The sequence below is a fragment of the Pinus tabuliformis genome, chromosome 4_1 (assembly GCF_031772625.1).
Source record: "Pinus tabuliformis cultivar Carrire ecotype Pingquan chromosome 4_1, CPIR1, whole genome shotgun sequence".
NCBI classification, from domain to species: Eukaryota; Viridiplantae; Streptophyta; class Pinopsida; order Pinales; family Pinaceae; genus Pinus; species Pinus tabuliformis.
This window is the reverse complement of record NC_142303.1, coordinates 38,823,451-38,849,287: the sequence shown is the minus strand read 5'-3', so window position 1 is coordinate 38,849,287 and position 25,837 is coordinate 38,823,451. Positions and strand designations below refer to the sequence as shown.

Genomic DNA, 25,837 nt, shown 5'->3' with positions numbered 1-25,837 from the left:
ATGCTGTAGAAGTGGATAATGTAGTAATAACATATTTGACATCAAGAGAAACATCAAAACCAACGAATTATGGGTAGGATCTGGAAAATGCAAAGAAGTCGAGAACATTGAACGATCACGTCTTCTCAATGCTAAAAGCACATTCTTCCGCTAAAGATAGAATTGATGTGCAATCAAGCAAATTGATGTCACACATATATTCTTGGATGTCTGTTATGGAATATAATAATAAGGCATTAGGTGAACCAACAATAAAGCCGGAGATTCCTAAAGCCAAACTTAATGCAGATGAGCATCTGTTCTGTGACAACTGCAAGACATCAATTGTTGATTACCATCGGAAATGCCCATATTGTTCATATGATCTTTGTCTCAGTTGTTGTCGGGGGCTTCGAGAAGGTTGTCAACCAGGTGGTGGTAAAGCAGAATTAGCCCAACAGCAGTCTACAGATAGAGGTTATTCTAGAGAGGGATTACCAAGAAATAAGCAAACAAAGGTGTCGGGCGGAAGATCAGGTTGGGAGCTTCACTCCCAGGTTACTAGCAATAGCACTGTAGACCCTACAGACAGATTACCAGATTGGAAGGCTAATAGTGATGGTAGCATTCCATGCCGAATATGGTGGCTGTGGTTGTCATTTATTAGAATTAAAACGCATTTATAGAATGAATATGATTGCAAAACTTGACAAAGAGGCAGAGGAAATGGCCAGCAGCTGCAAAGTCGCAGAGGGCTTGAAAATTTCTCACTCCTGTACCTCATGCTTCAAGTCTGGTTCTTATGGGAAAAATGGATATTCTGAAAGGAATTTACGCCAAGCAGCTCATAGGAAGGACAACAGTGACAATTATTTGTACTGTCCAACTGTACAGGATACTAAAGAAGAAGGCCTTGAGCATTTCCAGAAACACTGGATTAGAGGTCAACCGGTCATTGTGCAGAATGTTCTTGAAGGCACTTCCAGTCTGAGCTGGGACCCATTGGTCATGTTGCGGCCTGTTCGAGAGACTATGAATGGCAAGTTTAATGAGGAGACAAAGATAAAGGCCATTGATTGCTTAAATTGGTGTGAAATTGAAATCAGCGTCAACCAATTTTTCAAAGGTTACGCAGATGGTCAAATGCATAAAAATGGTTGGCCTTTGATGTTGAAGCTGAAGGATTGGCCACCACGAAATTTCTTTGAAGAACGTTTACCACGCCATAGAGCTGAATTCATTAATGCATTGCCCTTTCATGAGTACACACATCCTGAATGGGGCCTTCTTAATCTGGCAGCAAAGCTTCCTGATAATTGCTTAAAGCCTGATATAGGACCCAGAACTTACATTGCTTATGGGACAAGTGAAGAACTTGGCCGAGGTGATTCTGTTACTAAGCTGCACTGTGATATGTATGATGTGGTAAATGTATTGACTCATACAGCTGAAGTCAAGTTCCCAGGGTGGCAGCAACTTAAGATAGATAAAATTCAAAGATCATTAAGAGCATTAGACTCGGAAGAACTTTATGAAGACTCAGATAGGATTGGAAATTCCTTTGGTGAAGAAGAGAGAGGAAAAACAACTAAAATTGAGGCATCATCATTTGATGTTTCTGTGTCTCAAAGCAACAGAAAAGTTTCTTCAAGTCAAACTATTGATGAATGCCTTAATGATAATGACATTGAATCTAGTTTGAGGGCAAAGTCTCTTGATCTCTGGTAAGATCCATATTACAGTTCCACATTTGATTGGCTGGATGGGGAGGATCAGTTTTTTCTGGGATTCCATGGTTGGTAGTTCTATCCACCATATTCACAGAGACAAAAATTATCTGGCAGATTCACTGTCTAAAACAGGTCTACAGGATGCTACTGGTTTTTGGTTTTTGCAGGTTCTATCTGAGGGAGTAAGCTATCATATCCAAGAGTTTATTTTGCCGGACTTCTAGTTTCATTTCTGTTTTCTTCACAGGTTTCCATGGACGGGTCTCTGATCTTTATGTGGCTGTTTCTTTTATCATCTTGTTTATGGATGGTGTACATGATGTTTCTGTACATCCATATGTTTCCTGTTTCTCTATGTGATCATGTTTTGTTTTGGAGATCTCCCAGAACACTATGTTTCAGTCAAATTTTCCTTAGCTATTCACTGGAATTCTCCCATGGTGATTTCATCTGGTTTTCTCTGCAAATGGGAGTGTATATGATGTAAATTTTGAACTTTATATCCCTCATATAATAATATTCAGCTTTTTCATTCTGAAAAGGTTAAGCATAGCACATCAAGCCCAATCATGTCACTTTCTTGGTGCTTTTTCTGCCTGTAGCCATTCAGGTTTACTTGATGAGAACTGACATTATTTTCAAGCATAAGTCAATATTATGGAATTTTCCCCAGAGCAATGCAATATGCCCTTGGTTAAACTTTACAGTCTAAGTGGGTGCATGAATGATGCATATGGTGTTATTGAAAATCTATCTTTCACAAGTATTTACAGTTCCTTGCTTTACGCCTGTAGAATGCATGGAAATATTGAGAAATCAGACATGGAGATGATGTAGGTAGAGTCCAAAATTTTGGTTTGGCCAGCTATCATTATATTGTTTTATATATTATTAATTCTAAGCCTGATGAAAATTGTAATGTTGCAACATATAATTAACCCTAGTATATCTTTCAGGTATGCAAGATGACATAAAGATAACTGTGACAATAGCTGGAATATTTAAGAACAATTGGCTGGCATTAGAAAGGAGAATATCGAATTCTAATGTTGGCATGAAAGATGATGCAAACAGAAAGCTAATCCTAAAGGTTACAATTGAAATAATATTGAGGAAATCACTCAAATTTTAGGACTGGTAAATGGTGGCACTCTATTTAGAAAATATTTTTGGGAACAAAGGCCAAATTCTATTACACTAAATGAAAAATGTAGTGGGAGGTTTTAAATAACATATTGAAGAATAAAATTGAAATCTAGTGGTCGGATATTATGAGATTGAAAGCAAATTTTCCCAAAAAAGGCCCTACTTCCCTCCATATTTAGATATAAAAAATTCCTTTGTTTTTTGAGACAGACAAATCCATAACTAAGTCTTTCTCTACAACAAATCCATAACCGTGTTGAAGGGAGAAGTCTCTACAACTGTCTTATGAGGAGGACCTATACGCTGTTAAAAGAGGTTCTAACTTTGAGTTTTCTTCCAAGTCTGGGTACTTGTCTATGATTTATGGCACATATGCAAGCCTTGAAAGTTTGAGAATGCGCAAGAATAAACTCCTGGGATAAATACCCATTTGATTATAAGGACTTCTCCTACATTGATGTGAAAGTGTCAGCAAGGAAATTTGCAGATATCTTAACACAGAAACAAGCAATCACATTCCATTAAAATGCACTTAACTTTACATATGCCCAAAAGCAGAGGAAATAACTAAGCTGGAATCCGATCCAAGAAAATGCCCCATATTATCATCCTATGCTTAGTAATGCTTACAAGGAAATGGGTTGGGTATGTGTTTAAAGTCTGTACAATCAAAAAGAAAGAATCTAAAGGTAGCCCCAACAATCTGAACAGACAACAAGATATCAGTTTACCAAGTCAATCTAATAATGTAGCACATATGGACTCATCTTGATATTGCTGCCTTGAGTTTACTGGCTATTTCACTTGTCAAAATGGGCCAGTATCTTGAGCACTGAGGAATCAGATGAACGCAGCTGATTTTATCTCTCTAGAGGTAGCACTGGTGTATTCTAGCTGTGTAAGTGTCATTTAATGAGGTTGCAACTTTTTACATATTACAAAAATACGTGAATAAATGGCAAGATCATAAACAACCACACAAACGGCAATTGTTTTCCATTGAGAAGAATCTATATACCCCTTTCAATGTCCTGCAAGGCAAGGACATGGATTGAAAAAAATATATATACTCTTCTCAAAATATTCCTAGTTCTCCAAGTTGCAACCGAGCCTCAAGAACTTAACAGTTGTGAAGCATTGAAACCCATATTCTTGTATTCTGGTTTTCGTCATATGATTAAGAAAATAAAAAACTATACAAACATATGTATCATATTGATAAAATCGGTATACCCCCATCAAGGTTTTGCAATGCAAGATCGGCTAGATTCACCCAGTTTTGGGTTGCGGTGTAGATATCCGTATACTGCTCAGCCACAACCAGTATTTTTTCCTTCATCGTTGTCTTAGCAAGTGCAGAAGTGCCAAGAACAAAATTTTTATGATTTTTTGGAAGGTCAATAGTCACGGGTGTTTTAATATAATTTTAACCTTGAGATGACAGATTATGACGAAATCTGCAACGACTGGGAATCTGGTAGGGTATACGACGGGATGTAATGATTCTCGCTAGAGTGGGAGGAAGTTGATATGGTCCCTGTCGCTTCTACTTTCCTCGTTCTGCTATGATATCGCTTGTTGTGCGTCTTTTCTACTTTCCTCGTTCTGCTATGGTCCCTGTCTCTTCTACTTCCGTCTCTGCAATTCAAATGTCTGTGTGTGCGATCGCAAATCTTCCCCATCCGCAGACGAAATGGCTAACCTTCACTCTACTCTCCACAAAAGAGATCTAATTTGTCAAGGTTTTTTACCCAAAGGATCCATCACCCCTAATGATTCATAAAATATGCCCTAAGCATAATCATAACTTTACAAAAAACTGGGAGCGGAGGGTCCCCTTCTTAATCTCCACCAAAATCGGCACTAGGCGTACATGTGCCCCCTCTTGATCAATCATCTCCTCAAACCTTCGATTTGATGTGCAAACAAAAAAAGTAATTTAGGGGAAGTGGAGATGCCTTTGAATTCATCCGCCCATTTTCAGTTATGATGGGCATGTGAGCAATGTCAAAGATGATTGCAGGGCAGGAACTGATCAGGGAAAACTCTTTGATAACCAAAGAAAGTGGGATGGTACGCCTCGACAGAGAAATGCCCTCCAAATACTAATACTAATGAAAACTGTTGTGCCCTCCATACAATGGAAAAATGATTCAAAAGAAATTATTTTCGAGTTGAAGAGGTGACCCCAGGAACAAATTTTGTGCCCTCCATACAATCGAAAACCCCAGGAACAATTGTTGCGCCCTCCATACAATCGAAAAATGATTCAAAAGAAATTATATTCGAGTTGAGGAGGTGACCCCAGGAACAACTAAGGAGGTGCCTGAGGTGGATATAGAGGAGGCTACAGAGGAGGCAGGAATGGCACTGGAGAGGATCCAGAAGCTAAAACATACATGAAAATTTTGCATGCAGTTTCTACACCCTATCTTCAAGGAGCTATTTTTTAAGAAAACAAAGAGAAAGCTAAAACATGGCACTCCAGAAGCTAAAACATACATGAAAATTTTGCATGCAGTTTCTACACCCTATCTTCAAGGAGCTATTTTTTAAGAAAACAAAGAGAAAGCTAAAACACATACCTGTTTTAGGCAAAAACTATGGAAGATCGGCCTCACAGAAAAAATAGCAGTAAATGCAGAGCTGGTAAACCTGTCTTGGCTATTGCTCCTCAAAGCACACTGATCTGTCTGCTCAAAAGTTTCCCAAATCGTTGAATACCAGATAACTTGCCAAATATCATATAATAATATAAGATCGCTGGTTCAGAAAATAAGCTTTCCCACTGGGTGTGAACCGTGACAGCGACACCTTAATCAATCGTTGGAAGAGAATGTTCACGCCGTGGGACTTCGAGCCAAGGAGATAAGAACAGACAATTCGAGCCGAACCAAGCCCAGCCAAGGAGATAAGCGAAATTTTAAATTTTCCCACAAAATTTTAAATTTTCTCACAGAAATGTTTGAAAAGTCTACTTCATAATATTTTTTTAAAGGTTCATTTGCCAGCAGTTCTATTAATTGAATTTTCCCACAAAATTTTGAATTTTCTCACAAAATTGTTTGAAAAGTCTTCATCATAATAATTTTTTAAATGTTCATTTGCCAGCAGTGCTATTAATTTGCGCATTTATTTTATTAATACAAACCATATAATATTAACTAACCTTTGCATCTTATAAATTATATAAACACACATTTGCATTCTATAAACCATTCACCTTAGAGGCACCGGGAAGTGGTTTTGTACAATGTGCATAATTTATATTATTGCTAAACCTTAAAAACCATTCATAGGCCCTAGGATGATAATGGTGTTTCTTCTTAGATGATGTCCAAGGCCCCAACAAAAGTCATCTTTGTTGGGCAAATCCTCACATTAACACCCATACAACATTTATATACCTATGGTTTATAATGCTGGCAAATAGTGCTCCTCATCACCTAATTGTGCAAAAAGCCCCAACTAACCTAGTCTAGGTTAGATGTCCTCGATATTAACATATTATCCTACATTATCCATTAGCTCATGGAGATAGAGGGTTCAAGGACTCTCACTTGATGGTTGGGGACTATAGTCCATTAAGAGGTCAAATGTCGGGCTAACTGTATTAAGGACACCTCAAGGTCAACCAACACTAATGAAATGTATTAGTTGTTTGTACATCGACCTATCAAAATGTCACAATATTGGGTAGTAGACATTAGTAAGTAGGACACTAGTCGCCAACAAGAAACCTTGATAACGATAGAGTAATGATGTGATGAGTGGATGTGGACCCAGGGATACCGCATGTCAATTGTGTGGCAGTTGATTTGACATGCTAACGTCTCATTATGATGTGGCACCAATGTGGGTCTAGATGACATGGCATACCAATGTGGCATGTTGACATGGCAATGGAAGGTTGACTTGGCACTGAGGTGTTGTATAGGTGGTAACCATATAGTGACGATGTGGATGTTGGGATTTTGGATGTTAAGATATCAACTAATTAGTATCAATGACACTCTCTAGCCTCTTCCTGAGGGCCCGGTGGCTTGATAGCTCGACCATTGGCCTTTCAAGATATTGGGTATTGAGAAATTAGGGCTTCAATCTACAAGCTCGTCTGTATGTTAGGTGTCGAGTATTGAGACAGTAAGTATGTATAGAGCATTAAGGAAAATCATGTGTTTCATGTGAATTTGGGCAAGCTTAGAAGTCAGGTTGCAAACTGCTACAAGTGTCCTTATTTTTCTACAAGAAACAGTGTAATGTGAAGGTGAATATGCTAAACATGATATTGGATGGCAATGATGCTAAGGAGAAATTGGAAAATTGAAAAGTGCACCTATCCAAGATGTAAACTTCATTATTAAAGATTTGTAAAGGAGTAGTTGGTTAGATATTTCATCTTACCTGAATCTATCATTAGCTTTCCACATTCCATTAATAACTCGTTATGCTTTTTCCTGCCTCTTTTCTTTCCTGGAATTCTGGGAGCTAATCCCGATGTGTTTTCATGGTTTTCACACCTTCGTTGCCCTGCCTTTCACTTTTTCCTTGTTTGTCCAGCCCTATAGCCTGAGTTTTCCATAGGAACAGTTTTTGTACCCTATTAAATTCTTCTGGCGGTAAAGAGTCTACCCCACTCATGGTCCCCTGTTTCAAGAATCCTTCCAGATCTAGGTGTTCCCTGTCAAGAATCTCCTGCAGTTCATGATCTTCCGTTTCCATCTCACTTTGGGTCATTTCTTGGTCCATCTCCGGTTCTGCATCGCTCATCATAGTCTCTTTCTGTTTGATACTATCATGTGTTTGAGTTGTGTCTTCCTCTTTCTCCTTTTCCCCTGGGCTTCCTTCCATTACCTGATCTATCTGTGTTATCTCTTCTTCTTCTTCCAGAACTTGGAACCTATTCAGATTAGTCTATGGTCCTTCTATCTGCTACTGCTTTAGCCCCCTCTTGCCCCCTTTTCCTTTATGAACCACTTTGTGAAAGCCTTCAGTATCTTTCTTTGTGTTCGCCTTACTTTTGTTCTCTATTTTGCTAAGAGGGTAGTTTCTAAATAGGTGCCCATGCTCATGGAATTTTCAGCATCTGAAAGGAATATGTTCATAGTCAACTGTTTGCACCCATTCTTCATCCAAAACTTCTAAAATGACCTCATCCGGAAGAGCTCCAAAGAGATCCATCTCCACGCATATTCTTGCGAAGGAAGTGTACTTACCCTTCTTGGTGGCTTCAGAAGTTTTGACAAAATGCCCTAACTTGTTTCCTATATCAGATAACGATTTTGTTTGCCAGTAATCAAGGGGTAATGAGTAGAGTCTTACTCAGACCGGGACAGAAGTGAATTTTTCTCTCTCAGGGACAAAGTTCATCATCCACAGTCGCATATAAAGGCCTGCTGCTGCATAGAAGTAGGGCCCTCCTTCAAACACTTTGTCTTTGTCCTCAATATTTGTGAAGACTACCGTAAAGAAACCCTTAGACCCAAGATGTAGGTCAATGCTTCCTTTTGGTTTCTAGTTATATTTAATCCATGACTGTAAAGCTTTTTCTGTGGGCCATATTGCCATGAATTTACAAATGATAGCATATGTCCTCATGTGGTCTCTATGCGCCTGCAGAGCAGGATCATTTAAAACTACTCTGGGAGTGACCTCAGCTTTGGGTTTACATGGCCCTTTTTGTGCGTTGTTATTCGCTCCTTGTTCCTTGTCTTCTTGCTCATTTTCCTTGTTGATGTTATTCTCCTTTGTCTTCTTTGAATCTTGTTCCTCTTCTATAATCCTTGTCCCCTCACCTAAAGGACCTATGACACTCTCTAATGGTTTCTTTCCTCGACTAGCCACTGCTTGCCTATAGGATGGAGTGGAGCTCCCTCCCCTGCGTGCTTCCATGGAAACTCCCGCGAACTCTTGCAAACACTAACACTTCCAGGAAATTCCACGCAATTTTCGACTAATCACTAAATTTAGAATGCATGGCAGATTAGTTTATTCTTTCCCAATTCTCAACATGCTACAAATCTAATAAATTTTATACTTAATATTAATTTAAAATTTAAATATAATCCTAGTGTATTATGTATGGCATAAGAAAATAATATGAAGTGTTATCAACCAATTTCCTTCCTTATATTTATTTGTAGTCATCATTATGTTTTTTACCCTTTTGCATATATTGGGCCCTTCATTTTGAGCTTGTTGGAGCACGAACATTGGTTCAACACTAGGAATATGCCTCCTCCATTCATTCTTAGTGTATTGTTTGGCTTTGAGAGCGTCAAATTAGTCTTTTCTAACCAACATCCATACTTAGTGTATTGTTTGGCGTTCAAAGCATCAGATTAGTCATTTCTAACCAACATCTATATATTTTTTCTAGAATATTTCATTCCCTAGAATTTTTTGGCATTTTTTCTCAAAAATTATATAGTAGAAAAGTTCTCACATCACACATCAAACCAAAAGGATACAAAACAACACACACACTTCTATGTACAAGGTACAATCACAACTCAATCAAAACAATCATGTCAATGTGTGCCTATTTTGGACACAAGAAAAGGATTCTCGTACATGAACTCAGGGAGGAGTTGAGGTACCATATGGTGTGCCATGATGGGGCCATGCCATACAAATTTTAACTATGAGACTCCTAAAGATTGATGATAATAAGGAAAACCTAGAATCATAGTGTTATTAGGAATAACCAGAGGACATAAAAAGTGAGTGGTCTTGTGAGCTACTGTGGCTCCATGACAAGGACTATGAAGACATAAATGGGTGACAAGAAACTCACTGAATGATGGATGTGTGTTTGACAATTCACTGGAAAGTTCAACATTAGAAACCAAAAACGTTACTTGGTCCAAGGGTGACACTTCCAAGGATGGCTGAGAAAATGCCCCCTAGGTTAATTCGAGATTTAGTTTACCAATCTATACTTTTTCCCATTTGGGGAGACTAGAGGTATCAAGACGCATAATCTCCCTAGGATTGTCAATAGGTGAATCCATGACCTCCATGATGAATTTTTCCATAGGAAATTTGTCATTAGGGAGTCATGTTCAATAGGCAGAGTGACAACCCATGTGGTAAAATGATCCTAGTCATATTCCAAGGGATCTACCCCTCTAATAGTAGTCAATAAGGATTTGCGCTACATGAGGCAGGACTGAAAATCCTCTAAGGAAGACATGACACATGATGCTTCGACTAACTCTTCAATAATACTATAATTTTGGGAAGCCCGCGCATCGGGAATGTTTGTTAACTTTTGGAATACACTGTTAGGTGGGTGATATAGCAGTTCCATAGGCTTATCTGATCTGAGAGATCTAGTGGAAGCGAAAGGGGTGGTCAAGTCCTTAGAAGTAGAACTTGACTCAGGAGGGTCATATGATTTTTCTCTCGTGGTAAAATAAATGTGAGAATTAACATGAGGACCTATGCATTGTTATTAGGACCATATTACCATTTCCCCACATTACCCATAGGAGGAGGTGGAGAATCTTGTACAACCATTTGCTGTTATGGCAACAATTTTGATGGATTTTACTCCTTGTTAACTAGATTTATTATTTCTTTGTGACTAAAGTTGAAAAGTGGAAATACAAAATATTTAATAAATGAGTAAATATTATTTCAAGGGTGTTACCAAGCATATTGCTTGAGGTTGTATATGAGACAAGTATATATTGCTAGAAGAATAGAGATTGAAAGATAAAAAGTGTAGCAATAGGCATCAACATATAACATGAAAAATTTCAAACACTTTTCAATAGGAATTAACCACTAAAGGGAAATAAACATTTTCCATACAACATACGTGGGCAAAATATTTGCTTTGTAGGTGTTGTATTGAAGTGGCTTGGGAGCTTATACATGGACCATGAGCATTATCTTACACCTCTTTTAGGCCCTCAGGGACTAGTTTTCATCCTTGAAAAATGTTCAAGGGCCTAAGAAGCTAAAACATACATAAAAATTTTGCCTGCAGTTTCTACACCCCATCTTCAAAGAGCTATTTTTTAAGAAAACAAACAGAAAGCTAAAACACATACCTGTTTTAGGCAAAAACTATGGAAGATCGGCCTCACAGAAAAAATAATAGTAAATGCAGAGCTGGTAAACCTGTCTTGGCTATTACTCCTCAAAGCACACTGATCTGTCTGCTCAAAAGTTTCCCAAATCGTTGAATACCAAATATTTAGAGCCCAACTTGCCAAATATCATATAATAATATAAGCCAGCTGGTTCAGAAAATAAGCTTTCCTCCTGGCCGTGAACCCTGACAGTGACACCTTAATCAATCGTTGGAAGAGAATGTTCAGGCGATGGGACTTCGAGCCAAGGAGATAAGAACAGCCGATTCGAGCCAAGCCCAGCCAAGGAGATAAGCGAAATTTTAAATTTTCCCACAAAATTTTAAATTTAAGTCTTCTTCATAATATTTTTTTAAAGGTTCATTTGCCAGCAATTCTATTAATTGAATTTTCCCACAAAATTTAAAATTTTCCCATAAAATTTTAAATTTTCTCACAAAAATGTTTGAAAATTCTTCATCATAATAATTTTTTAAATGTTTATTTGCCAACAGTTCTATTAATTTGCGCATTTATTTTATTAATATAAACCATATAATATTAACTAACCTTTGCATCCTAAAAATTTTATAAACACTCATTTGCATCCTATAAACTATTCATCTTAGAGGCATTGGGAAGTGGTTTTGTACAATGTGCATGGTTTATATTATTGCTAAATCTTAAAAACCATTCGTAGGCCCTAGGATGATAATAGTGTTTCTTCTTAGATGATGTCCAAGGCCCTAACAAAAGTCATCCTTGTTGGGAAAATCCTCACATTAAACCTATACAACATTTATATACTTATGGTTTATAATGATGGCAAATAGTGCTCCTCATCACCTAATTGTGCAAAAAGCCCCAACTAACCTAGTCTAGGTTAGATGTCCCCGATATTAACATATTATCCTACATTATCCATTAGCTCATGGAGATAGAGGGTTCAAGGACTCTCACTTGATGGTTGGGGACTATAGTCCATCAAAGAGGTCAAATGTCGGGCTAACTGTGTTAAGGACACCTCAAGGTCAACCAACACTAATGCAATGTATTAGTTGTTCGTACATCGACCTATCAAAATGTCACAATATTGGGTAGTAGACATTAGTAAGTAGGACACTAGTCACCAACAAGAAACCTTGATAACTATAGAGTAATGATGTGGTGAGTGGATGTGGACCCGAGGATACCACATGTCAATTGTGTGGCAGTTGATTTGACATGCTAACGTCTCATTATGATCAATGTGGGTCTAGATGACATGGCATACCAATGTGGCAAGTGATGTGGGATGTTGACATGGCAATGGAAGGTTGACTTGGCACCAAGGTGATGTATAGGTGGTAACCATATAGTGGCAACGTGGATGTTGGGCTTTTGGATGTTAAGATATCAACTAATTAGTATCAATGACACTCCTTAGCCTCTTCCTGAGGGCCCAGTGGCTTGATAGCTCGACCATTGGCCTTTCAAGATATTGGGTATTGAGAAATTAGGGCTTCAATCTACAAGCTTGTCTGTATGTTAGGTGTCGAGTATCAAGACAGTAAGTATGTATAGAGCATTAAGGAAAATGATGTGTTTCGTGTGAATTTGGGCAAGCTTAGAAGTCGAGTTGCAAACTACTACAAGTGTCCTTATTTTTCTACAAGAAACAGTGTAATGTGAAGGTGAATATGCTAAACGTGATATTGGATGTTAATGATGCTAAGGAGAAGTTGGAAAATTGAAAAGTGCACCTATCCAATGCATCAAAACAACTTGTGGTAGGGTTAATCTAACAAAATGCAAGGTTGTAGTGCTTCTTGTACTTGCAAAATAGAGTAGAGTGTAAGAAACAATGAATAATACATAATGAACAAAAAAATTAAAAATAGTAATGGAAATGAACTAAATTCAAAGTAAAAATTCTATATAACTAATATAACAGTGCTACAACTATCATCAACAAATGTTAAGATAATCTACAAGATAAAACTGCTCATAAACTATCTAAATAAACGTGCATGAAAGTAATGTTCATAAATATTTTGTAGACATAAACAAATGTGTGAACAGAAATGATACAAGAGGGATATCGACCACGTAGGTTGGGCCTTAACACAAGGAAACTTAAAAACCTTAGAAGAAAGCTAAACTAAGAGCTGAAATCAAATATCACTTCAATTAGCAAAAATGTTGTTTGTACATGACAAAGTTACAAAAAATGCTTAGAATCTAAACCTCTCGTATTATTCACATGCTTTCCTACAATTTCTTATAATCCTATTATGCTACTCAAGCCTATTATTTGTACAAGTGGATAGGAGGAAAACTCCTTGAGTGGAGGACTGCTTTCCCTCCAAAAATCAATAAAAACCTAGATCTTGTTTCCTAGATCACCACGTAGCAATAGTAAGGAGGATTTACTATCCTTAGGAAGTCGTGTTGGTTTTATTTTGTAGAAGGTAGTAGGCCCCACAAATATCTCTAGATGATTCTCCTTGAAATTTGTGTAAAATCCATTCAAATATTACACAATAGTCATGTTAGGCACATAAAGTATGAAAAATATCTTGGACTCTCCTAAGAACTCATTAAGCTAGGAAAGTATTATTAAGTGAACAAAATTAGGTTCAATATGGCCTTTATGTGCCTAGGAGTGGTTAGAAAAACCTTATGGGAGACTCATCACATATATTAATTGAGAAGACAAATTTTGAATTTATCAATTATTATGCAATTTAATAAATTTTATACTTAATATTAATTTAAAATTTAAATATAATCTTAGTGTATTGTGTATGGCATAAGAAAATAATATGAAGTGTTATCAACCAATTTCCTTCCTTATATTTATTTGTAGTCATCATTATGTTTTTTACCCTTTTGCATATATTGGGCCCTTCATTTTGAGCTTGTTGGAGCACGAACATTAGTTCAACACTAGGAATATGCCTCCTCCATTCGTTCTTAGTGTATTGTTTGGCTTTGAGAGCGTCAAATTAGTCTTTTCTAACCAACATCCATATATTTTTTCTAGAATATTTCATTCCCTAGAATTTTTTGGTATTTTTTGTCAAAAATTATATAGTAGAAAAGTTCTCGCATCACACATCAAACCAAAAGGACACAAAACAACACACACACTTCTATGTACAAGGTACAATCACAACTCAATCAAAACAATCATGTCAATGTGTGCCTATTTTGGACACAAGAAAAGGATTCTCGTACATGAACTCATAGAGGAGTTGAGGTACCATATGGTGTGCCATGATGGGGCCATGCCATACAAATTTTAACTATGAGACTCCTAAAGATTGATGATAACAAGGAAAACCTAGAACCATAGTGTTATTAGGAATAACCAGAGGACATAAAAAGTGAGTGGTCTTGTGAGCTACTGTGGCTCCATGACAAGGACTATGAAGACATAAAGGGGTGACAAGAAACTCATTGACTAGTAGCAATGTCCTGTTTTTGCCCTATCTAGGCCATGCACTCACTCCCCATATTTGAGGATGTCTGCCCGATGGACCGATTGCCTGGTCCATGAAATCCCCAAGACTAATGCACCTTCGCATTGTGATTGCTATTACTGCGATGAGTATTATTGCTACTAGCCCCCTGTTGTGGCTGCCCTCTTCCTCCCATAGGAAAAAACATCACTGGATACCTCGAACAAGACGGGGTCCGGGAACAACGACTTATGACTAAATCTAATAATTTGTTGGTCTTTGCATACCCACTCCAGCTTAACAACCCTGGTAAAGCTCAGGATTGAAAGAAAATATATTTAGTAAAAACCCTAACGCTAAGGGTTTGACAGTGAAATTGTGGACAAATCCAGCGAAATAAAGACCCTCCGAGAGACATTGGCCCAGCTGAACAAAACGTTCACCTCCACTGTTCGATCCCCTTACTAGTTGACCAAGAAAACCCGCGAGACCATAAGTTGCCAAACCGCCGCAGATAAATATAAACCAGGTGTATTGACCCTTGTTTGCTAGCGTTGTGACCATTCTCTCACGCTGTTATCACTCCTGAGTGTAGGTGAAAACCCATCTTCGCACCAGAAAAAACCCTAGGGTTAGACCGCCATGGAAATTCCTCTTGGATTCTTCCATCTGATCTTCTCTAGACAAATTCCTTATTTCCATTTGATTTCTGTTCTATCTGCAAATTCTTATCTAATATTGGAGCATCTCCATAGATTAGTTAACCTTACTAAACCAAACATTTTATTAGAAATAATCATTAATCTTATAATATTACGACTTCATTGCACTTTTTGACCATACACAACTTGTTTTTATGTCACCATAATTCACCTTTAATGTAACATGATTACATTGAAAAATCAACCAAAATCCCCTCAAATAATTTTTCCTACATAGAAATTTTTACCATAAACAATACCTCCCCATTAAACCAAAGAAAACACTTACACATTTCATTTAATTTCAATTCAACTAAAATCCCCTCAAATAATTTTTCTTGCATAGAATTCTTTACCATAAACAATACCTCCCCATTAAGCCAAAAAAAAAACACTTACACATTTCATTTAATTGAAACACTTACACATTTCATTTAATTCCAATTGAAAAACACAAAAGCATTTCATTTAAGTTCCATTCAACGTTTCACGGCATTTCTGCTTTTCAAATATCAAAACTTGTTCATTTCCTTAGCGTTCCAGGGTTTTTCAAATATCAAAATTTTTTCATTTCCCTCGCGTTCCAGGGAGGAAGGTCGCCATATCATCCCATTATGTTTCTCAAAATTTATTCATTTCCCTCACGTTGCAGGGTTTTTCCAGGGAAGAAAGAGGAAGGTCGCGGCCATGTTGTCGCAAGTTTGATTTGATACATTTGGTTGAATACAAGAAATTGGATTCTAGGTGCCTCCAATCGTGGTGGTTTCATTCTACGAAGGGATCTGCACAAGGTTCCCCCACACTCTTTGTGCGATGGCCCATCCCCAAGCCTCCATCACTCTTTGCAACTTTAAAATACTTCTAGACAAGTGCAAGAGGCACTCAAGAGGCTGTATGTACAAGATTCCGCAGAGGAAGATGGAGCCGAAGGTATGTGTTATGTGCCAAAGAAGCGATAGGTGTCTTTCCGACCCTGAAATCAATGAAGAAATTAAGCAGAAAAGAGAGCAAAAATGCGTTGATTAAGACGAGGAAATAAAATGTCCCAAGACTGTAGGAGGTCACCATCTAGAAGCTCTGCCACAGGTGGATTGTGATGATCCAGTCGTCCCTATAAATGTCAGAGACAAAAAAGGCCTCAGATTTGCTTGTACCACAGGGTTCCGAGAGTTCCGGAGCAATGAAATCAGATGCCGAGGAAATGGATGTGAGCTAAGACAAGCAGGATCGAGGCTCTGTGCCAGAGGAGAGGTTTCCAGAGGATACTAAACCCACTCAAGAGGTAGGTAACTACATTTTATTTTTATTGTTTAATTATAAGAATTAATGCAAGAAACTTGCCCATGAGTGACTTCCGTTGGTTTAGGTGATAAGTCTGGATGGTAATTTTTCTACCAAAATCGCCCGGTGCTTTTCTGTTATGCCATTTAGGTGGCATGGACAACAGTGATAGTGAAGCCTGGTGGTTGGGTTAAACTCTGCTGACCTCACTAGTGAACCAATGCCTTATTGGTGACTTATGTAGAGTTTTTCACTTTTGAAATAACTAATAGCTTGCATGTCATTCAATAGAACGGTTTAGGTTGGATGTCGATATGCCCAAGTAAATTTTTGTTAAAACTACAATGGGAAATGAATGGAAGATTAGGTCTACCCCTGACCGATGGACTTCTCTACCCTGTGCTACATACCCATTTAATGACATGCAACGTTGTTCAGATCAATGTCAGTAGAGGCGTGACTAGTATACCTCTTTTCCATTCAGTTCTTGTTCCTATTATCATTTCCATTCCTCTGTTGGGATTACACTTCGACAACACCACTAGTCTTTAAGTGCATGATATATTCAGGGAGATGGGTGGGTTCAAGTTGCTTATCTGTTAAAATTCTATAGTCACGATTCTAGTTTTGTTTTGTTTCTAGTTATGTTTATGTTTCCTATTTCTAGTAAAGTAGGTTTTGTATCCCCAAAACTCAATTTTATAGTGGTAATGTACGCCGTCACTGAGGTGATTTACGCTTATAATTGGCCAGAAACCTTGAGTCCTATTTCTTGTTCTATTCACCATGCAGTCATGTCTCTTGTTTTGTTTATGTTTTACCCTTTTTGGTAAAATACGCTTGGACTGTGGATTGATATTTTAACAAGATGGGTTGCGAGTAACAAGTCCCTGCCCAAGGGCATGATGCCAAGAGAAAATACTGTCAATTCTTGCATCCAAAAAATGAAAACAGTCCAACTCCATATCCCACAAACAGTCTTCTAATGGCATATTTAATCAAGTTAAAAAACATACAGTAAAACAAATAAGTCTAACTCCATATCCCACAAACAGTCTTCCAATGTCTAATATGAATTCCTTCTGTACAAGAGTAGAATATAAGTACATTGTACTCTTTCTTAGAAACCATATTTCCTGAGAGAATATAATAGTCCTAAAGTTATGAACTATTAACTATCATTGTTCATAAAGTTTCTTTTGAAGAGAATCAAATTATATCAATAAATATGCAGAGAACAGAAACAATTCATCTCTTCCTCTGTTTCTTTCAACTAAAATTCAAATGACATTTAACAACATAGCTAACTAGATAAGCTAAACTTATTTTGACAGCAGGATTACAAATAAAGATAAGTATAGAGTTATACTTGAGCCCTGAGCTTTACTAGCTTGAAATCAAAATCATCTTTAAGAGCTTGAAATCGGATGACACTATCCAAGATGGATGGCTGAGGCATGACGCAAAATTTTCACCACCATAATACTCCCCTATTCCCCTATACAGCACTCTGTTGTAATATCTAGCTGAACTAAACAAGAAGATACAAATACTTTAATTTTGAAAGAAGTCTAGTTAATTTGATCGAGTCACTATTCAACCATAACATCGAATTGGATCATTGCATCCTTTGGCCCCAGATTGTTTGGCACCAGTTGATCTCTTTTCCAGGTATTGTTGATGATACTCTTCTGCTCTGTAAAACTTCTTCGCTGGCAGGATCTCTATCACGATCTCTTTATGCAGTGGCTTTTGGTGCCTTTCCATTGATTCCCGTGCAGCTCTTTCCTGATCAGCTGAATAGTAATATATGCCAGATCTGTACTGAGTGCCTTTATCATTGCCCTGCAAATATATGCACACAGTGCTGACAATTCATGTATCTGATGCAATTTCTATACATCAACCAGATACAAGTGTCTTTATAGTTTTTGCCTTCTATGGTTATGAAATAGGAAAACCACATCAAGATCCAATCATATTTTCTATAACCCACCCTGCACCCGTATAGCAAGATCCAATTATATTTTATATACCCCGCTCTGCACCCCTATAGCAAGTATGTTAACAAGCCATTGAAATGAAAAGTATATGGTAGATACATTGCCAAATACCTGGATTTGGTTTTCTGGTTAAGGAATCATATGAATGTGTGAAAGGCTTTGAATTTCAGCTTTCAAAGAAGCCAATGCTTCAAGCTGGCAAGTCTATTAGCATAGATATAAGTTCATTCCAAATTTATGATATTAATTTTTAAAATACTAATAATAATATGTTTGATCATGTAGTTTTTAAAAAAATTAGAATTCTTAAGGATTTTATATAGCTTTTAAAAAGATTTGGAGATTTTTAATGTAAAATATTTTTATCCTAGTCAAATCATTTTAGAAAATACAAAATTAATTTCAGACTGAAATTTACACCTTAAAATTTCCTAAATTATGTGTTTACATTCGTTGTTATTAAGTTGAATGGGGATCCTAACAAACATTTGAAAATAATATAATGAACCACGCAGTGATATATGAGACTGAAGACACCCTCAATGCCTGCACTCAGAATTCATTAGGAGTTTAGATTTGAAGTGCAATTATAGAATATTAATGGGACTCCACTCCCAATTGCATCGCTTCAAACCAGAGAAATGAGGCCAGGTATACTGAAAACCGGTCTTTGCTTAAAGCACTAGATACTGATATATATCACAACCTGAAGCCTACAAATCTTTTGAAGCACAGGAAATAGAATTCAAATACATTAAGACGCCCAAATCTGATTTAGTCCGATATTTGAAATACAGAGAATTCTAATGGCTTCCATTTGTTTTTTAACTAACTGATGCTTCTGAGGAAAGTTGATTTGTCATAAAAGTATGTACATGATTTTAACCAGTAATGAAAATTAAATTTCAGATCAATCTACTAATCTACAATATGCAATACGATATAAAATAGATTTGGGAATTCTATTAGCTAAGTTGCTTTTTTAGAACATGAGAAATGAGAAAACGGTTAGCGTGCATCTTCTGTCCATTCCAACTAGAGTAAGAAACCATAACGGTGGAGACTCCTTTGGCAATGGCATCGAAATAGGGGGTCATGTGGATGTTGACTAATTGTTTATAATTGCTGACAGTGTTATTCTCATCGACACCCCGGGTTGTTCCACCATCGCCCACAAAGTGCTTAGCACACGCATATTGTGGGTATCTGATGACCTGAGGAACGACAGACAGTAGCTTTAAGAAATATGTTTAATAATAAAGCTAAATTCTTAAAATACCCTAAGGAAAATAAGAATCATTGTTTTATTGTGCAAGACATGGTTATTAATGAGATTAATGAAATTTTAAATCAAAACCCACAAAGTCAAAAGTTGTCTGTGGATATAGTGTATAATACATAGTGCTGCCTCCTCCTGTGTGAAAATTGGTTTATTACCATCCATGGACCTCATACAAACTGTAGAAACAAGATGCCTTAAGAAATTTTATCTCCTTATTAGACCTAATGTTGGAATTTCAAAAGCTCTGTTGATGTTTCAAATATTTCTAGCCAACATTTATTCTACCTTTTAATTTAACATATACGTTTACAATGGCACAAGAATTATGATACTGCCACTATTTCCATAATGATGATTAAGGAGCAGTGCATGCAGATGAATATCTGATATGATGCTTGGGCAGAGCAGGGTTCTATCTGAAAACCTCTACCAATCTGAGTAGTAGAAAAGTTTCCATCTTACTGACCTTCTTCTGCCCTTTAGGATATACTTCCTTTGCATAGTCACACTGGTTCTTGTCCTTGGTTTGTGTATTTTTTTATGAACTAACCCAATGTTTTATTGTCATGGATTTGAAAGATGCCTCTGGAATTTACTCTAAACCAATATTAACCCGACGTTTTTCAATTCTAGACTAACACACTTCATAACTTTGTGTTCAGTGTGCTTTCAGCATTCATTCACTGTATAGCTTACAGAGTAGTTATCCCATCATTCCTTGGGTACATTCCATCCAGTCTTACAGTAAGCAACTTGGTGGATGCAAACCAAGCAGTAAATTACTTTTGTTGATTAGGTAACTAGTCTCTAAGGTATTTTTTGGTCAATTGTTTTTCGGTGGTATTGAACTTATTCTTACAATGTTCAAAATTGATTGTTTTTCTCATCTCTTCATATTCATGTCATGTTTGTTCCAGTAACAAGTTTCACATGCTGTAATATTTCTGTGCTCTACTGCAGTTGGTTTTCTTCTATCAAATTCCATTTGTTAGTTTATTTTAAGATGATCTCGTATGGCCATTCCACATCTTTATTTTCCTGTGTATGCTTGAACTGCCTTTTATTGTTTACATGGGTTAATGGTATCCCTCTAAATTTGTTGGTCATTTGGCCAACCAGCATGAGCCCACATGTGCTTCCAGTTCTTTAGGGAACCATCCCATTCCACGATGATGATCTCAACAGGTTTACTGTTTTCACTTATCTGTACCCCAAAACTTGCTTCTGTATGCAGTCAGTTCCAATACCCTTTTATACAATTCAACCTGCCACTTCACACCATGTGTACTATCAAAATGATGACTGCAAATATAATTATTATCTCGTTGCAAATTACTATCCCATAGAATGATGCCTGCTGCTTCATGTCATTTTCTTTCCATCTTATGTTACTCTCTCTCTCTCTCTCTATATATATATGCCATAGAAACCTCATCTGATTGATCCTCTCTATATGTGAACATCTAATTTGCCTTATTCCTTATCCTTGAGAGAACTACCGTTTTTGGATTATATATAAATTTACCCCACTTTTGATTAAGGTTCTTCCAGATCAACACATAATTCATATTGCTGTTATCAGAATGGCATTCTTCCCTAAATCTGAGAAGTGTGATTTCTTTCTATAAACCACTCTGTCGATTCATTGACACGTAACCCCAACACACATCTTATGGTAGAGGGAAATAAGGCTCCATCTTACATTCTGCTTTCTTCAACCTCAAATACATCTCATGTAACAAAAATACAACAGCTTGCATCTGTTTCCATGCAGGAAAGTTTCTGATCCTGACACAATAAGGATACAGCTAGGAAACTTTTGGGAAACATTTCCCAGACATTCTGCCAAAAAATAATGCAGAAATGTCATTTTCTTCATTTCCATTTCTTCTATTTTTCAACACTTTAGGTGTGTTCCATGACTTCCATGCCAGAGTCTTACAGCAACACATGGAGAAAATGTGTATTGAATGCCAGTAGATCGAACTTCCAGAGCTATGGCAGCTCTAATTCTTTTAACCAGATCGGGATCCCTGTGTCCATAAAACGTTGATACAAATTGTTAGCCAAACTTTCTAGAAGATTTTGATTTTGAGGGCGGTAATCAGAAGCCAGAGTTCCCATGATGTATTAAACATCAACATTTTCACCCTGATTCTGTTATTATCCCAATTCAGTTACTCAAGATTTTGCCCATAATCATTCAGATAACCCTAGTTACTGTGAGAATAATGAAGAAATAGGATTAGTTAGTTATAGTTAGTTATGAGTTGAACAGAATAGTTGGTTGAAGTAGTTATTGAACAGAATTGAGTTTCCTATATAAGTGAAGTGTAATTGAGTAAATGATGAAAAAAGTCAGTGAGTTTTATATTTTAATTTGGTATCGGAGCTCAGGGTTTGAGCTGGGGTGAGAGCGCAGGTGAGGAGGGCCGAGTTTGTGAGGAGGAGAGACTTGCCTCACTGAGGAGACGCCCTGCCGTTGCTGGTGTGCCGTTGAGAATGACCAGAGCCTGTGTATGTCTGAAGAAGACTCTGCTGTTTGTGCCACCTGCAAACCCGTGAGAACGTTCCTGGTGCTGTCCGCCGTTGTCCAGAACCGTCAATCAATGAAGTTATGAAGTTTCTGTGATCGCTGTTTTCAATCAAGTGGTGTGAGTTTGTAGAGTGTGCCACTGTTTTTTCTGAAGTCGTCGTTTGAAGAGGAAGAGAGCTGCCGTGAGTCCTGCACACGGAGAGGAAGTTCGACGGCCGCTGTTGCCATAAAGCTGTTCGTGAAAGACGTGAACGGAAGACGGAGTTGTGCGTGGAGGTAAAGTTTGGTTGTCTGTTTTTTAATGGTGAAAGACGCGTTGTGTGAAGCCGCCAGCCGAGACGTGTTGTGTGAAGGAGAGCCACAACCTGCGTGAGGACAAGGATTGCTGCGCGTTTGCGTGAGGACGTGAAGGGGAAGAGAGCTCTTGTTGTTGGAGCTGTTCGCTGCAGAGCCGTCAGCCGGGAAAAGGCCTGCGAAACCCCAGCCGGACGAGAAGTTATGTGCGTCATTGTTGCACAGTTAATTCAAGATTGAAGGCTGCCGCTGTTTCTCCCTATTGCTGTTTGAAGGGCCGTGAGAAGCCAAAGCCAGGAGTCGAATTTTGAAGACTGCCGCAGAATTTTGAAGACTGTCGAGAAGTTGTCGAGAAGCAAGAGTTGCTGGTGGCTGACGTGCTGTCGAGACGGAGCAGTGGTGCGTTTGTGTGCCGAGGATTGCTGTGTGAGTTTGCTGTTTTGAGGCTGTGTTGGCGTGTGGAACCTGAAGGGTAGGCGGAGTTTGCTGTGTGCTGGCGTGGTTTGCTGTTGGTTTGCTGTGTGCTGGCGTGGCTGGCCCTTGTCAACCTTGTTTTGACGAGCTGTGATTTGTGATTGTGCAGGAGAATGGAGGGCCCAATCAGGTCCGAGCCCTGGTAACATCGTGTATATTCAAAGCCGGAAGCAGAACTGAACTGCGCGTTCCCCTTTGCATTGGGCAGAGCAGTGGAGGTGTATTTGAGTAGCGTTGTACCTGACGGTTTTTTGAGTGACCTGTAGACCAGAGACTGCCTCTCGTAGGTTTGTCCGATGCTTTGAGTACTTCGGATTGCAGTAGGCCGACAACTGAAGCTGCACCTATGCTGTGACTTCGGTGTGGATTTATTGCTGGTGTGCAGGCATAAGGGTGACCAAGTTTAACGTATATTGTTGGTGCCCATAGATCTGTTGGTGAGCGATCGTAAAGGAACCGAACCGTTCCTGTGTGTTTGGAAGTTGCTGTTGTGAGACCGGTGTGTCCAGAAGAAGACGGAACTTTGCTGGTGTGTTTTGCAAGCTTCCACCGTTTCTCTTACCGTGGTCATATTCTTTTTCAGTCGGCCCGGTTTTCTTTGCAGAGAGAGGCTGTAGAAAAGGCGTTTTGTTTGAAGTGTGAGAAAGCTAACTGATATGTCTATTTTTTTAGACTTTTTTGACGATGATCCTTTTAATGATTATTTTTTCATGAACCCATTTGGGAGTAGCAGTATTTTTGCGTCCATTGACAAAGAGTTTCATGTTGTTGACGAGTTTCATGTTGTTGACGATCCTGTCCTTGAAGAAATCACTCATGTTGTTGAGGATCACGTTGTTGAAGAAATCACTCATGTTGTTGAGGATCACGCTGTTGAAGAAATCCCTCATGTTGTTGAGGATCACCCTGTTGAAGAAATCACTGAAATTAAAACTTGCCCGGTTGTTCGAAGTTTTATTGGATCTACTTTCAAAGATGATTGCATTGTGGTGAATCCTTCGTTGGTTCCTCATGGAAAGTGGGGAGAACATGAATTAAATTACCTCGTTCGAGATCTTGCATTGCCTCTCAATCCAAAAGAGGTTGTTGACGTTAAGTATGTAAGCAAGGAGCAAAAGAATTTCCTCAGGAAATCCAAAAAGGTGAAGATGAAACTGCATCAGCAATGGAAAAGGAACAAGCATGGACCTTTTCATAAGAAGGCAAAAATGAAATGTTTTGTTGTAAGCCTAGCTGAGACTTAGACCAGCAGGCAAGATAAAGTTTAAGTCGTCATCATTAAGAATATATATAGTTTGTTATATAGTTGGAATTAAGGGGGAGTGGTAGAAAGGTATTAATCCCAACTACCCTCTGTTAATGCAGTAGTTAGATAGAGAATACAGCAGATGTTGAGAATACAGCAAATGTTCAAAGTACAAGTTCTAGAAGTCAGTTAGGTATGGTAGAAAATCCATTTCTCCATTAAGGGAGGATGTGAGAATAATGAAGAAATAGGATTAGTTAGTTATAGTTAGTTATGAGTTGAACAGAATAGTTGGTTGAAGTAGTTATTGAACAGAATTGAGTTTCCTATATAAGTGAAGTGTAATTGAGTAAATGATGAAAAAAGTCAGTGAGTTTTATATTTTAATTGTTACTTTTCAAATCATTGCCTCCTAACATTTTGCTCATTGCAATCAGAGTGGCCCTTGGCACTTTCCAAATCATAATACTACTTACGATGAAAAAATAATGCCTACGGATATAGGCCCAGGCTCTCTGCATTGTGTGGTGATCTGACAAATAAAAGAATTTGTCATTTTGTTTCTTAGCTATAGCAATGATCTGATGCAATAAAACTTTGATTTAGAAGTCATTTTTCCAGATTCAAATACAAGTGTTCATCTTTTATTTATTTAGGAGTGTATATATTAATGGGAAGGACTATCCTGTGTACATGGTTATGGTCATATGTACCATATTTATTTTCCAATTACTCACTTTCCATGAGATGCATCTGATAATAAGTTGGTACCAACTTTAGTGCCATGTCAGCTGAGCTGTAGTCTCACTGTAAAAATGTGGGAGTTTACTATTGCTGGCCCAAGTTGGGCTCCCAGGAAAAATAAGAGAATTCTCAGCCATATACCCAGAAGTGCAGTTCTGATATGAATAGATTTTAGCAGCAGATTGGGGAAATCAGTCCCTGACTTGGCCAAAAAATAAGGGGTGTTATGGTAATCAGAAAAGAAAAATTTAACCCTGCAATCATATCATCTAAATTTAATTTAAAGCACTGGCCTGACAATGGTATCATAACAGAATAGAAATCATGATCAGGTCACATCTTGTTTCTAGCATTATTTTCCTTCAAAATTTAACTCACTTCTTTTGTGGACCCCAAGGTTCATCATTCAAATTCACAAAGCTACTTTGAATCTACTGAGGGTTAAAATGTAACTATTTTGTATTTTTGTGTGTGCCTGTGTAATTTAAGCTGAACATAATTGCAAGGGTCATCTTTATTCTTCCCTGGAATTTACTACAGGTGCTGCGCTTTCTGTTATATGTAATAGGATGTTTCCCTGAAAGGTTTCCCATGCTGAATAGGATTTATGTTGTGCACAAATGCAAATTTAAGGTTCCACACATCAAAATTTAATGCACTCCAAGTGCTATGCTTTTTCTGATTTTGATGCCAGCTGACTTATCTTAGGATTTATGTGTGCAACGCAATTCTAGGGTTCTGTACATTGCAGTTTATGCTCCACGTGCTTTGCAATTTCCGTGCCTCCCAGAATATTACATTCTCGATTCTCTGCACTCCGACCTTGTTGCCACGGACACCCATTAACGACAGCAACAGCAACAACCGAAGAAGAAAAGTATTATGAAGTTGAGGTTG

The 25,837-nt window shown here is 37.9% G+C and overlaps 1 pseudogene; it reads left to right on the top strand.

The window, feature by feature from the left end:
- Positions 1–215: 215 nt before the first annotated feature.
- Positions 216–2,250, top strand: LOC149174068 (lysine-specific demethylase JMJ27 pseudogene; annotated as a pseudogene).
- The last annotated feature ends 23,587 nt before the right edge of the window (positions 2,251–25,837 follow it).